A 15,214-nucleotide genomic window follows, 5' to 3' on the forward strand; every position below is an offset into this window, starting at 1 on the left:
CGTTTTGTACACTGTGACACTTCAGGATGATTTTCTTCTTTTCCTATGACTATGGTTGTTTTCATTGGTATATACAAGATCAAAGAAGCAGAAGGTAAACAATTTATTACTTTATTACCTCTTGAATTTCTGTGTTTTTCAAAAATTTTTAATAGGAGATACTAGAGTCTTGCTCATCCATTTTTCACTGTTACATACCACATTAAATTTCTGAATCAACGTCCTTCTTGCTTTTTTGAAATAACTGTTGTAGCTAGACTTTCTGTGAAATAACAAAAGCTTGAATGACTATCACTTCATGTTAGATCATAAACAGAGAAAAACTTCATCTTCTCTCTTAGGTATATATCAATGAATGAAGTTCGTACAAGTAAAACCTAAAAAAAACCCCAAAAAACAAAAACAGGAAAACAATAAGCTAGTATGATGAATTCAAAATTTGAGACCAATACTGCTATTTTGAAATGGTTGCACAAAGAATGATTTTTTTTTTTCATTCTGCTATGATTCCAATGTGATCAAGTCTTTTTTTGAGTCGGTATTTTTATACAGGGTACAGTTTACCCTGTGTATTTTTGTGTGTGCACATGTATAAATTTATGGGTTTTTTTTTAAGGGCAACAAGAGGATTCATTTTAACTATTATCTTTCAGATGATGCTACAAATAATAAATATTCATAATATTTTTATAAAAGCTTATGACTGATATAGTTCAAATAGGCCACAAAAAATGTAATTCAAGCAGAAATAATTTCAAAGAATTTTTAACCTAAATTAAGGTAGAAAAGTGCACATTATTGTTCTTGCTCTGCAGGAGACAGATCTATACAACTTTAGTGAGGTATCTGCATTATAATCTGATCTTCTGTCTTCCCCATAAAGTGATCCTTCTTACCTGACACTGGAGAGCTGCACTACAGAGAGAAGAGTGGTCCTTGGTGCACAGAGATGATTGTTCTTGGGCTGCTGCTTTTTGCTAATCTTAATGCCAGCATGTTGCCCAAGGTCCCATTGGGTCCAGGGGAACTCTGTCAATCTGGCCTGTAAGTAACTTTTGGATGTATGGGCCAAATCCCCGGCCATCAAGATTTTGCCAAGGATGTGAGGAAATAAGGGATCCTAAATTGCTGACTAAGGCAAACATTATTTTCAAGAACCAACCAACCAACAGCACATAGAAAGCTCTGTTCAGCTTCTTTTGTTCTCTGCTAGCCAAGGTCCAGCAGGAGCATAGAGCTTTGAAATACTGCTTTGAAATCTGCTCAGTACTGGGGGTGTTGCAGAAAAAGCAAGAATAAAAGGAAGTTGTGTTAATTTCAAGGTCCGTTAAGCATAGAGGACCTGCTCTTATTCCTGCTGAAGTTAAAATCTCATTGACCATAAAACTCTCATTGGCTGAAATGGCACAGGATCAGTCCATGGAGAAAGAATAATCAATGCTCTGAATAAGAAAAGATCTTTTTTCAATTGTTGAAAATGCTGTTTTCCACATTTCTGGTATGGAAGATATAAAACTTCCGTAAGGCAATTTACCTGAATATGGTTGCCATGAAGTTACAAGTTTACCAGTTTCAGGGCCTGAACCTAGCCAATAATTTAATATGGTTGTCTGTAAAACAATATGGATTTCTTCACCAAGTATCCAGCCTAACGCATCTGCTTTCATGATAATAGCTTAGAGCAATCTTAAAAAAATTAGAATCACATTGAGAAAATTTGACCAAACAAAATCTTGGCTGTATTTTATCCAAGAGACCTTTATTTCCTTCTTCACATGTTTTACATTTATTTTACATTTATTGCAGAGCTCATGTGCAACATAAATGCAGTAAAGTATCTATCTATCAATACCTTTATACTCATTTGACATTTAGAAACTCTCCTGTTCCATTATCTTTGCTTTACTTTGTGACATTTTTATCAACTTCAACATTAACATGGCAGATTTTACAACTAATACAACTTAAAAGGTACAAAGATGTCAGCAACATCAATTATAAAAAAAATTACAACTCCTGCTTTATCTCAGAGGTAATTAAATGAGCTGTAATTATTAGCCTAGATTCATTAGATTCATGTCCTCATGACCTCCTCAGATTGGATTATTGTAATTCTGAGTATATCTGTCTGCCAAGGTAACACACTGGCAGCCTTGAATGCAGTCAAAAAGGCAGAAGTAAAAGGACTGTTAAAAACCAAATGATTTAAACTCCTTATAATTCACTGCAAATGAATTCTTATTATCTGTTCATGATAATATTGCTATAATTCCTCAGTGTTTTGTGGATAAGAACCCTTATAATTCCAGATTGTTTGTGCAGTTTCGATTTAACCAGTATTACAGATGCAGTCAAGTGGAGGGACTTCATGTAGAAAAACTGATTTGGATAGTGGCATTAAAGGTATGCTTATAGGCATATCTTGTATGAGACATGCTTGTATCTTGCCTAAATAATAATTTTTATTATTTTTTTTTTTTTATATGATGATATGATGATCCTCTAACTTAGAAACTGGAAATATAGGTGGCTTGGATTTAGTAATGGAAAAAGCCAATCTGAGGTTTCAGTTTAGATAATGGGGAAATGTTTCATGAAAAGAGTAAGGAGAGGATACCTAAGAAGAAAAAAACGTGCTAGTTATATAATAGACATCAGATTAGAAGTCTATCAGATGATATTTAAGTGTGTGAAATGTGAACTTTCAGGTATCATCCAATGTGGATTTACTAAAATTTCTGTATTTTTCAGTTTTCTTGGTTAGAACATTATTATCTCTTTGACATTAGTAGCAAAGTTTTGCAGAACTCCTCATGAAGAAAGACAGATTGGCCTACAAAATTCATATAAAAGTCATATAAGTTGGTGTTTTTTGGCTGGAGATCAAAAACTTGGTAGAATTGTCCAGGTTGCACCTGTAGTTAGATAGACATGATCTGTGATATAGATAGTATTAAAAGGAAGAACTTCATGGGCTCTCCTCCATTCCAGTCAGGTACTTGTTCTTTTGATCTTACCAGCCAAAGAGCAGTGTTTGTAGAAGACAGAAATTACTTTAGCTTTGACTTCCAGTTTCAAGATATTCCCTTTGGAAAAAAGTAAATATTTTAATCTTTGGCAATAAAGTTCAGGCAGATGTACCGTAACACCAAAAGAGAAGCATCCAAACAAACCAACAAAGCAAACAAAAGTTGGTTGTCCATACAAAACTGGTGGTCCCAGTTCCCTCAGCTGTTCCCCATAAGACCCCTAACCAGCTTCATTAATCTTCCAAAGACATACTCCAGAATGCCTCAATGCCTTGCTTGTAGAGAGGGTCCCAAAACACAGTACCCAAGGTGCAGCTTCACTAGTTTCAAGTACAGCGGGACAATCACTTTCCTAGACTGTTGGCTACACTATTTCTGATACAAGATAGGGTGCCACTGGAACATAGCTGGATTATGTTCAGACTGCTGTTGACTAGCACCTTTCTACCCCAAGGTAGACTTTGACTAGCATCCTTTTCTACCCCACAATTTTCCAGCTACTCTGCCCCAAGCTGTAGAGTTGCATGGGGTTGTTTTGATCCAAGTGCAGGACTCAGCACTTAGATTTCTTGAATCTCATAAAATTGGCCCCCAGTCTAGTTTGTCCAGACCCCTACCTCGAGCTTTCCTACATTCCAGATGATCAGCACTTCCTCCCAGTTTGGTGTCATCTGCAAACATACTGAGGGTTCACTCAGTCCCTTCATCCACAACATCAATAAAGGTATTAAATGGGGCTGGCCACAGTACATACCCCTGGGGAACACCACTGGTGACTTATCATCAACTTATTGTATTGACTTGTCATCAGTAACATTCCAGCCAAATCCATGACATCAATGAAGCTCTTAGCATTTGCGGAGATACATTTGAATATGCCTATTTGTGACATTGTTGTCCTTGCAAAATAGATGGTACTAGTGTACTTGTAACTTTTATCCACTACTCTTAATTCAGATTCAAATGGATGTGTAGATGGTGTCCCTGTAGATGACCCTTGATGGAATTTTTGATGCTTCTGTGTTTGGTCTGACTTGCTGCCATTATCAGAACAATGTTGATAAGAATACTCCCAGTTTTGGGTCCTCATCTCAGAGTGTGGCAGACACCATTTAGTTAACATGTAATAAGGAAGTCAGATTATATTAATTCATATAATGATACACATAATAATTAAAAGCATATTCTTAAATGTTGCACTGTCTCATTAATCTTAAACATATCAACCTGAGAACTCTAGGGAGATCGTATGGTAACTGAAATTTGAGGAATGCCATGTACAGCACACTGAAATATCTCACCACAATAATTTAGATATTAATAGAGTATTATTATACCTCTCTCAACAAAGTGATCATCTCTGTTATTTATTAATGAATGGCAGAATGAGAAACAATTAGATGCCCCTACATTCTACATTTCTTCCCCAAGATATTAATAGCAAGGTAATTAAAGGCTAAATCGGTCCTCATACTAAGTGATCATACAAAATATACTCCTACAAATGTAAATTTAGGCTACAATATTAAAATTATAACCAGAAATTATTTTTTATTCCGTGATATTGACTTCTTCCACATTTTCTACTGAACAATCTACATAGTACTGTATTAGTGTAACAGACAGCCATCCTGAAAGCTGCCTGTATGAAATTCATGCCCATGCAGACTGAAACCCTCTGTTCCACTATGTAAATCCCTATGGGGATTTAAATAAATGGGACTCTTTTTTCCTTCTCAGCAATCAAGAATCCTGAAAAATTAGTCTACATACTTAAGCTTTTTTTGCAGGGAGATGTCCTTGGTAGTGAATGAAAGTTTCCCGCTGAATGCAGTGACCTGGGTTCAAGGTCTAAATGAGAGAAAGCTTCAGTTGTTATGGGCAAAAAGGACTACATTGGTCAGAAATAATGATCTCCTGTAATGCAGGACATAAGTTTAACAAGTATTTCATATATCAAGACTGTATTTTCCAATCAATACAGTGTACACCTTAGGTAAAGACGGATGAATTTTATTAGAGCAAGACTGAACGATAGTGAATCCATAATATCCCCAATATAACCTTCAGTTAATTAACTGAAAAATAGGTAGCTTATTTCCAGCTTAATGTTGTCTGCAAGTAGCTGATTTCATAACGCTTCATAATAGGGATATCCAGTGCCAGAATCATGTTGTTAGCATGCTACGTTCCTATTCCATGAAGGATCTGGCATTACGAATATCAGGAGTAGTTTGAATAAAGTAGTTTGAAATGTTGTTTGAATTCCCAAAAACATTTTACAGTTGTCCTTAGTGTAACACAGAAAGTTCAATCTTTTGAAGAAGATGACTCTTCAAGGGCAAAGAGTTCTGTGAATAAACTGTAAATGAAAAATTGATGCTGAAGACATGCAATACATAGAAACTCTGCTCTGAATTAATAAGAATGCTTTAGGTAGCCATAAAGTCACTCCTATCCAGAAGAAGTAAGTCCAAATTCGTTTACTATGTCTCACCATTGAGAAGGTTGAGAAGCAGATTCTGCTTGATTTTGTCTCATGAATTACCTCTCTACATTAATGTATGATCAGATTCACTTTGGATCATAGCCAAACAATGTAATGGATACTCATAACTACTTAATAGGAAATACCATCAGCACTTGATCCAAATTCTGTTAAAAATGAGCAGGTTTTCCAGTGGGACTGTTAGGATAAATTTCTTAATGTTATTAAAATACTTAAAGATGTGCCAACTAGGGTATTGACTATTCAAGTTAAATTCTCTGTGAAATTTATTTAAATTAAGGATATAAGTTCAGCCCTCAATCTATAGCAAACCTCTACATTTGATCAAAGGAATCATGCTGCACCTATTCTGCATTTGCTGAAATCAGAATCTGTATATCCAGCTCAGCTCTATACACTCATATTGGAGACATCTGAATTTAGATGGCTTGAATCCTGCCCTAGATACCTAGTTGTTTTTGAAAGTCTCACTAGACACTGCCTGACTGATCAAAGTGTCCTTGATAAATTTATAGCAATGGAAGGTAGAGGTTTAAATGTCTGTTAGGTTATAGGCTTGAGTGATTAAATATGTGTATAAAACTGCCCCATGGTGCAAGTTAGTCACCTGCAAAGGGTGACTTAAACTGTCAAAGTCATAAATCTCTCATGAGTTTCTTCTCTCTATGCATTTACAGCACAGAACCATAGCACTGACTGTCTGAAGCTGGGGGCATGAATTCTGGCGATAGCACTTGATCTTTTGTGTTCATGTGTATGTTCTTACAGCAATGTCTACTTTATACTTTAGAAGGACTATTTGCATTATCAAACTCTGAGTAAGGAAGGTATTAAAGAAGCAATATAAATTGCTTTATGCATTTAAATATATATATATATTTTAAAGAACAAAAACATGTCTATATATATGAACCAATGAAATGTGCTAGATTCAGTTTTAGCACTTCCTGGTTTCTAATATTTAAGTCATTTAACTAATTATTTCTAATGATCTTCATTGATATATAAACTGATATATTGCAATCATATTAATTACAATAATTATTATTTCAGGCATTTTGAATAACCTATTTCATAGAGAAGAGATTTTTAAATAAAATTGAGTAATAGTCAGCATATAATACAATGAATAATAGTGTTTATTACTCTCTTGGATTAGCCTGGCTCTAAAAGGAAAATATCCCTGCCACAATAATACTATACTCAGTAAAAGGATTGCTAAATTAAAAGCTTTCATTCTCCTCAGGAACCGTGTTGTAGCAAAGAGGTTTCACAGTCTCCTGCTTTCCATGGTACTGATAGGAATACATTTGTAGTCTAAATATGCCAGGAAAATGTTCCAGTAGAGATTATGGGGTAGCTGGAATGCTTCTGTGATTAACTTAAATTCAAAGTGGTGCTTGAAAGAGACTTTTAATCTGCAGTGGACAGAAACTTCAATACTGATACCGAAAATGACATACAGCAACAATTTCTGATGGCTTTTTCTGAAAGTGGCTTCAGAAAAGCATCTCAGTGATAATAGTGGTGGAATTAAACTTCTCAATTTTACGTATGAAGTGGTAGATGCAGAGTTATATTTAGATGAAAGGGATATGCTTACTTCTAATATCATGTAACTGGGAAATCTGAAGTTTTCTATTTCAGGCCATGGTCAAAACAGTTGATGTTATTTTTTTCATTAGTTTCAATAAACTCTGTAAAAAGAGCTTCAAAAGACAATTGGCCAAGAATTAAATGTTATTTATGTATGTAACAGCCATTCTGGTCACTGAGTGATTTCATAGCTTTTAAATGAAAATCAGGATAGTAATACTCTCAAGGATCTCAGCCTAAGTGAATTCCAAAGGAAAAAAAACTTCTAAAAAGTCCTCCTCTGATAGGAATGCGTGTTTCCTTTCTTCTTAAATCTTTGGATGAACAGTCTCATCACACATGAATTAACATAATCACCTTGCACTCCCATTGTGCTGTCTCACCACATGTTCAGTAAGGGATGGAAGACTGCAGATTTCAAAAGAATAGAAACTTTCTGTTGGGTTGCAATCAAAGCAGTGGTCATGCATTGCTTGCTTCAGCTCCAAACTTTGAGCTCACATGCTGCAACCTATCAGTCACCTTCTAAAAACCTAAAATCTTCTTAAAGATGTCTGCCCTGAAATTTCAGTGAGTAATTAATGTAAGAGCAGTCATGTATAGTGATAGAAAAGGAGAGAAGGATTCAAATAGTGAAGTTGTTGAAAATTCATCAGTAGCTTTAGTATAATAAGAATTTTAGAGAATTTATACTGAATCAAGTAAACCTGATTTACTGTGAGTTATCCCCTTTGGAGATATACATGAGATAGTAAACATGGAGTACAAATTGTTGAAAGACCAAGTGAACCTCAAAAAAAAAAAAAAAAGAAAGAAAAAGGAAAAAGAACGTGATAAAAGAAAAGAGCAGAAAACAAACCATAACATGAGACTTTATAAGAAAAATATTTCTAAAGGGTTATAATTAACCATGAGAAAATTGCTACTTAAAATATGAAGCAATCAAAGTAAAATAAGGCTGAAAACTACTGCAGACAACTATTATCAAAAGCTTGCCATGCTTTGAAAGATTGTACTTCAGAAGTTGAAATCATTAATGGAATACACAGAATATCTTGTTGAACAACCTGAAATTGAAGAAGTGAGAATCCACATTTCCCACAGGCGGCCTATAGAATTACTTGGTTAAAAAGTTGCAAAACAAGGAGGAAAGAGGGCTCAAAGTCATTGTGACTCTCAGAGGATGTATGTTTGGTTTGCTTCTCAATGAGGTTTGCTGATAGAAGGCAAAGGTTTCTACACATGTAGGAAGGAGGAAGGGAAAGGGACAGGAATAAATTTGAGTTAGATTTTCAAGAACCAAAGCAATTTCTGTCCAGGCACAAAGAGACAGGAATGAAGATTGATCATGCAGCAATAGAAGCAAGAGCACAGTGCAGAAAGATAGTTATGGATGGTTAAGTGTTTCCAGCTAGTTAAAGATATCTGTTGCCAGGAGAGCCTTTTTTAAAGCTGTGAGCACGTGCCTGATTTTAATGAGATTTATGCTGAGGCTAAATGTTAGGCATAGTGTCAGACCTCTGCTGAGCATGGATAAAAGTGACAGAACAGTCATTTTATGTAAGTATGGTGATATTGTCATATATTTCTGAACTTATGAGACAAAATTCCTTCTTTTTTTTTTTTTCTTTTCTTTCTGTCTGTGGTACCAGTTAAATTAGTAGGAAGATAAAAACCAGGTTGACTATTGCCTTCCTGGTCTCAATTTGTAGACATGAAATCAGAATGTAGGTCTAGTTATTAAAGTTTAGAAATGAAGATGAAGTAAACACTGACACATTGAATGGCAAGCGTGAAGAAATGGGGTTGAAATGGCAGTGAAAAAAAAGTACAAAACCTGTAAGAGGGACTTTAAATACAGAGGAATATTACAAATGAGGAACTGGTGAACAGTCCAGACACAAGGTTAGCCAAAATTGATGTCCAGTAAATCATCAAAGAAAAGAGACAGAACAAGTCTCATCAGTGTTGGGGAGACAAACATAAGGTGGTAGTGTCCAATGGGATTGACAAAGTGGGCAGCAGTATTTGTGGTTTTGGCACCACCCGAGATATTTTAACCTAGCTTCTTGTTTTGCTGTAAAGCTGTGTGCTGTTGCTTGCCGTGCAGTGCTGAAGCCAAGTGCCCCCACTTGTCTTTCGCAGGTCTCCACTCCTCCTCCTATCCTTCCCACCCACTATTTTTTCCTATTCAAATGCATGTGAAAGTCTTAATAACGCCCATGTTTTTTCATTCTTCACACCATATTCCACTATAGATAACTTGGCATGAAAATGGAAACCACAAGGCTAATAGCAGTGCAAAGATCATTACATTTAAAACATACTCTGTCCTATATAGATAGGGAGTTGAAGTGAAGCAACCCTATCTAATCAACATGTAACACTTCTGGATAACCTCTCCTCATCCCCTTCTCTCTTTAGGTTATAGACTAATTCTGGCAAGGAGAGTGTATTTTAGTATGTTTATACAGCAGCTAGGGCCAGAGGGCTTTCACATCATTACAGCTCAAGTGCAAGCAGATCATAGGTAGCATTTATGATACTGATAAACAAAAGCATATGTCAACTTTCATTTTATTTGTCTAAATATAAGAATAATGTAAAGAAGCAAAGATATATGTCAAATTTTATTTTGTATGTTTAAATAAACTAATAATGAAACATTCTACCTTCTAAAATGACAGAGATGTAAACAAACACAATATTTAGAATTTCCTCATTACTCCTAGTGAAAACAGTAAGGCCAGTGACTGTCATACATTTTGAAATCTCAAGCAATGAAAACCAAATAAAAGCATAGTTAGGAATGATCTAAAATTGGTACTGTATAAAGAATAAACAAACAAGTTTGAGCTGAATTTCTCTGAACATAGATAAAATTTTCTCAAGTTTAATAAAGCTACTGGTATTCCTATCAGACACAGTGTTCCTGTATTACTTTTTCAGAGAGTAGAGACAGACAGTTTATTGCAAAACAGCATTTCAACTGTAAACTGAAGTGAATTACATATGTAAAATACTGTAGATTTACTGGAAAATGTGTAATAAATATAGCATAGCTCTTATGAAATGTAAGCACAAAATGTATTGCACAGAATATTTATCAAAATACAAAGCTGAATGCTGTAGGCATCTGACTTCTTACTAACTGCAACATTACTTACCCAGTGGACCTTTACCCAGGACTTTTACCACACCTTACGTAAATGGTGTGAGATAGATCTGTCTAAAAATTGTTCCACCTTTTCTCCCAGAGGTGAAGGAGGAAAGAGCTTGCTGCAAATTACCCAAATAATATCCTGTTGGAGGAGCGACTGGGAGACCTGCCTGTAGCTGGGAATCTTTGTGCATCTTCAGAGCTACAAAGGTTGGTGAAGGCTCATCTCTTGGGCAGGCCTGCAGGGACAGCTGTGCAACGGGCTTGGCTTGGAAGAGTTTGATTACAAGGTAAAAGAGATTATCCCACTCTGATTCATTCTGCAGGCCTTCCTAGTCTTTTATTTCATGGAAAACATACAGAGTGTAGACAAGATAGGCAGGTAATTTAGGTAATCGGAGCCATCTTGCTAAGACCAGGCAAGGACATTGCAAGTATTGATTGTAGCGTCTATGTGAGACAATTAAAGCCAGTAGGCAGAATCCAGCCATAAATCTTGGGTGAACTGAAACCATTCTTCTGTCCTTGCTTGAGGATATACACAGTTTCTAATGTACCAAGAGTATCTTTACCATGGCATTTTCCTGTCAATAGATAATTAGCTGCTAGTGTTGTCCATGTAACATCTTTCCTTTAAAGAAAATATTCAGCCATTGAAATCAAGATAACAGCCCTCCCCATCTAATAATACCTACCTTCCCATGGGTCGCTGGTAAGGTCACTGGATTGTAATGAAATATGCATTTCATTACACTTGATGAGATACAAGCATTAATTTCTGAGGCAGCAGTAGACAGTTTGTGATGGCATCCATTCATTTCCTTGCTTTTAAGTGTTTGTGTTTTGTTGAAAGAGAGATAGCTAACTAAATTGGTTTTTGAAATCAGGTTTTAAATATATTGCAAATTCATTCTTTAATACATTCCTACTCGACATTGGAAGAATGGGAAGACAAAAGCACTGTCTAGATTGCTGACAGGCACAGCACCTGCACAGTGCAAACCCAGACAGAGAGCAACAGGGTTCAAGGAAATCTCATGGGAAAAAATATTAATGTGTATTCTCTTTAGAGACTTAGTTACTTGCGCCTCCTATACTAGTAATGTGGTTTCACTCTGTTGGAACCAGAGCAGAGCAGATACTTCTGGGGAGTAGTGCACCATACTTGTCTCAGACAGCTTGTGAGGCAGTTAGTTCTGAGTTGTTTTGCTAGGAAAAATTAAAACCATATCTCCAATCCAGGGCCAACTGGATAAGGGGTAGTAGCATCCTGTTCAGTCCTCAATTGAGTTCCGCTGGAACTGGGTCTCCTCCATTAAGTCCTGAGCTATATTTGCAATTTCTATGTAGAAACCGTAGATATTCTCAGATGTCTGATGTGGTAAATAGATCTCTGGGAAAGCATCTGAATCAAGTCCTTAATGTTTAAAGAGTAATAATAAATTCTGTGATGGAGATGGGCCAGATAATTAAATATTTGTTTGGATTACTTAAAACAAATATGAAGAGGGGAGTCAGCTAAATAAAACACAGCAAAATAGAATTGTTCACAATTAATATTACCAATGCAAGAGAGAGAGAGAGAGAAATCTGGAAGAAGATTTGTATAAAGTACACAAATAGGCTTCAATAAATAGCACTTTTTGAATGACAGAAGGGACAAATTATGATACCTAACTCATGATATCTAATCTTTAAAACCTTTTAGAATTCTTCAGAATCCTCTAAGGTACATTTGCTGACAGCTTGATGCCATTTACTTTACCTTTAGTTACTTACTCTTCTAGAAGCTGTGATCTGTATCTCTAATGTAGATTGTCTTTCCATGATATTGCTGTCTTTTGCTCAAATAGGAAAGTCTTCTGAAATCTGAATGTTTTCAGTTATTAAACTCAAGAAAGAGAATTTTAACTCCAATTGCATTTTGACGATGTAACTTTCTGAACACTTCCAAGGCAAAAAAAAAAAATCCCTCTAGACTGGGATTATAGCAAGATAGATGCTTTTTTTATGCAGATCTGTATTTCTGTGAAGATATTTTAATTTACATTATAAGCTTCCTTGAACTCTAAAGCCACTTGGTTTTGGATACACAGAGATATAATTGCAAAATAAAATAAGCTATTAGAATTTTTAAGGCTGAATAGAGAGAATTAAGTAGATAGTAAAAGTCAGCAATGTTAGTGTTTCCTAGTATGAATTTGTTTTGCCTGAGGATGAATCTTTCTGGAAGGTCCTGGATTTATTTATTTTTCTCCCGGATGAGTTGAAACATACGTAAAGCTGAAGTTTGTTTCCCATTCTACATAAAACACCTCTACTGGAAAATTTTGAGTATTCTGCTTGTAAAATCCAATTCCAAATATAATCTTGATGCCCTGTGTTTCCAGAATGTCAGTCTTCTGATGTGAATGTTGCTGAGAATCTGCACTAACAGTTTTGGTTGTGCAGTCAAACACATGTTAAATGACCATGCTTTTCTTTATCTGACCCTAAGGTACTGGTGGCTTATTTGGGAGCTATGACTCATTTTGGACACGTGGATAAGAGTTCTCTTCAGTGCTTTATTTCTTTCATAGAGTATTTTAAGGATGGTAATATGCATTTTGTCTGTGTTTCCACAGGCTCTTCCCCTGGAGATGTATAGGACACCATCTGTTCAAACCAACTGCCAAATATTTTTTTATGAACGTGTGTGTGCATAAGCCTATGTATAAAGAAAAAATATACTAGTAAGAAAGCCTGAGACTTTTCTGTGCTTGTGAGATCTCCTGCATTGTTACACTACTCTGTTTTATATGTTCCTGTATCTGAAGCAGAGATATGATATTACTCCTCCTTATTCAGCTGAGACAGTATGGGGACTGCTCTGAAAGTAATGCCTCCTATGTTGGCCCATGGCATCAGAGGGGATGTTGGAGCATGGCAAAAGAGGCTGAACCTTCCCACCAACACTCCATTGCCGTGTAACAGGTGGCAGAAGAGGGGCAGTCTGATAGAATGGTGTCTGAAATGAAAGAGTCTATGAAGCAAAAGTCTGGAACCGAGTTCCTTCACATGAAAAGAATGGCACCCATTGACATTAATTGATGCTTGCTGAATGTTTATGGAGACCAAATAGTGGATGTGTGCACAGTGAGGCAGTGGGTGATAAATTTCAGCAGTGGTGACAGTGACTTGAAAGACAAGACACATTCTGGACAGTCAGACACAGCTGTCACACTACAAAATAAAGAGGATACTGATCAGCTCATGTGGGTGAATTGGCAAATTATGACAGGAAACTTGTGTACAGAGTTGAACATCAGAGCACTGCAAACAATGGAGGCAATATTGGAATGTTGCGATTTGCGCTGGGTGAGTCCCATGGCTGCTCACACAGGAGCAGGAAGAAAACCATGTATAAGTCCATTGGAATATATTAAACAAATATGAGGCTGAAGGTGATGGTTTCCTTGATTGCATCATTACCAGTGACAAGTTGTGGTGTAACCACTATGAGCTGGAGTCAAAACAGCAGTCCACAGAGCAGAAATGTGAATTAAAGAAAAAGTTCAAGATGCAGCTGTCAGTGGGTAAATTGATGTGCACTGTCTTTTGAGATAGGAAATGGATGGTCCTTCTGGATTCCTTGGAACTCAGACAAACCATCAACTCTGGCAGCTATATTGTGACACTGACTACGATGAGCACTGTAACTTCCAGAGTCAGGCCGGAGAAGAAGACAACCTTCCTCTTATAATACAATAACTCTTGGTCCCATGCTAGTTTTAAGACCATGGGGCACACTGCCAAATTTGGCTGGACTGTCCTACCACACCCCCTGTATACTTTGGATTTGGCTCCTTCTGATTTCCATCTGTTTGGGCCAATGAAAGATGGACTGTGTGGGCAACATCAGAGCAACTGTGAAACAGTGGGTCATCTCCTCCCATGCTGATTTTTACAAGCGCTTTTGACTGACCTACTTATTTTGAATGTCAGATAGCTTTCTTTTCCTCTCGGTAAATATGCAGTTTTTTAGTATGAATGCAGGAAGCACTTAATTCTACTGAAGGGTGCTTTGGTATTATCATTACAAGGAGATTTCGTGGAGATGTGATTGCTTTGAGTGTCTTGACAGCTCAGATGTTCAGATGACTGTGGTAAGTCGTTTTTCCTTTTTGATATACACTATTACAGTTATTCATGCCACAGCTAACTTCAGGTTAATCTGCTGTAACATGGTCTGTACTAGTCTTTTCTGTAGATAGTTCAGAGTCTTTTGCTGATGTACAGCACAATGTACTGTTTGTTAAATTGATACAAGTGACTGACCTCTGTGCTTCAATTTCTTTAACTGCTTCCTGTTCCTTTAGAGACATCATTAAAAGCAGAGATGACTGTCTGTAAAGGCCTAAACATGACAGCACACTACTCAGTGAGTAAATTCTATTTGTCTTCAGCAATAGAGAGCATTTTTCAGGAGATCATTGATTCAGAGTCCTATAATAAACTAATTATATAAATGTTGGAGATGCTAGAGTAGAAGTGATGATACAAAAATAAATTTGTCATAAAGCAGTATGACAGAGAGATTTTTTCAAGTGTGTTTCATATTATTCAATAATTCTACCACTGTTGAGGTTTATGGGAGTTTTACAATGGATGCAATTTGAAGAATTTCAATATTGCTGAATAGTTTGAAAAAAAAACACTCCAGAAATGAAACTATTTTAATACAGAGCTTTTTGGCTTAATGCTGAAAATCAGTTTCAGCTGATTTCTCCTAAACAAAGCACGTCTTCTCCTAAACAAAACAAGTCTCAAGCCACAGATCCAAGTTAGTGAGCTTGTACAATCAGCTTGTCATGCAAATGATAATATGTATGGATAAAATAAGTCAAAGCTAATCATATTCCAGTTAGCATACTCATTTAT

This window comes from Phasianus colchicus, chromosome 1, assembly GCF_987193195.1.
Source record: "Phasianus colchicus chromosome 1, bPhaCol1.hap1.1, whole genome shotgun sequence".
In the NCBI taxonomy this organism is placed as follows: domain Eukaryota; kingdom Metazoa; phylum Chordata; class Aves; order Galliformes; family Phasianidae; genus Phasianus; species Phasianus colchicus.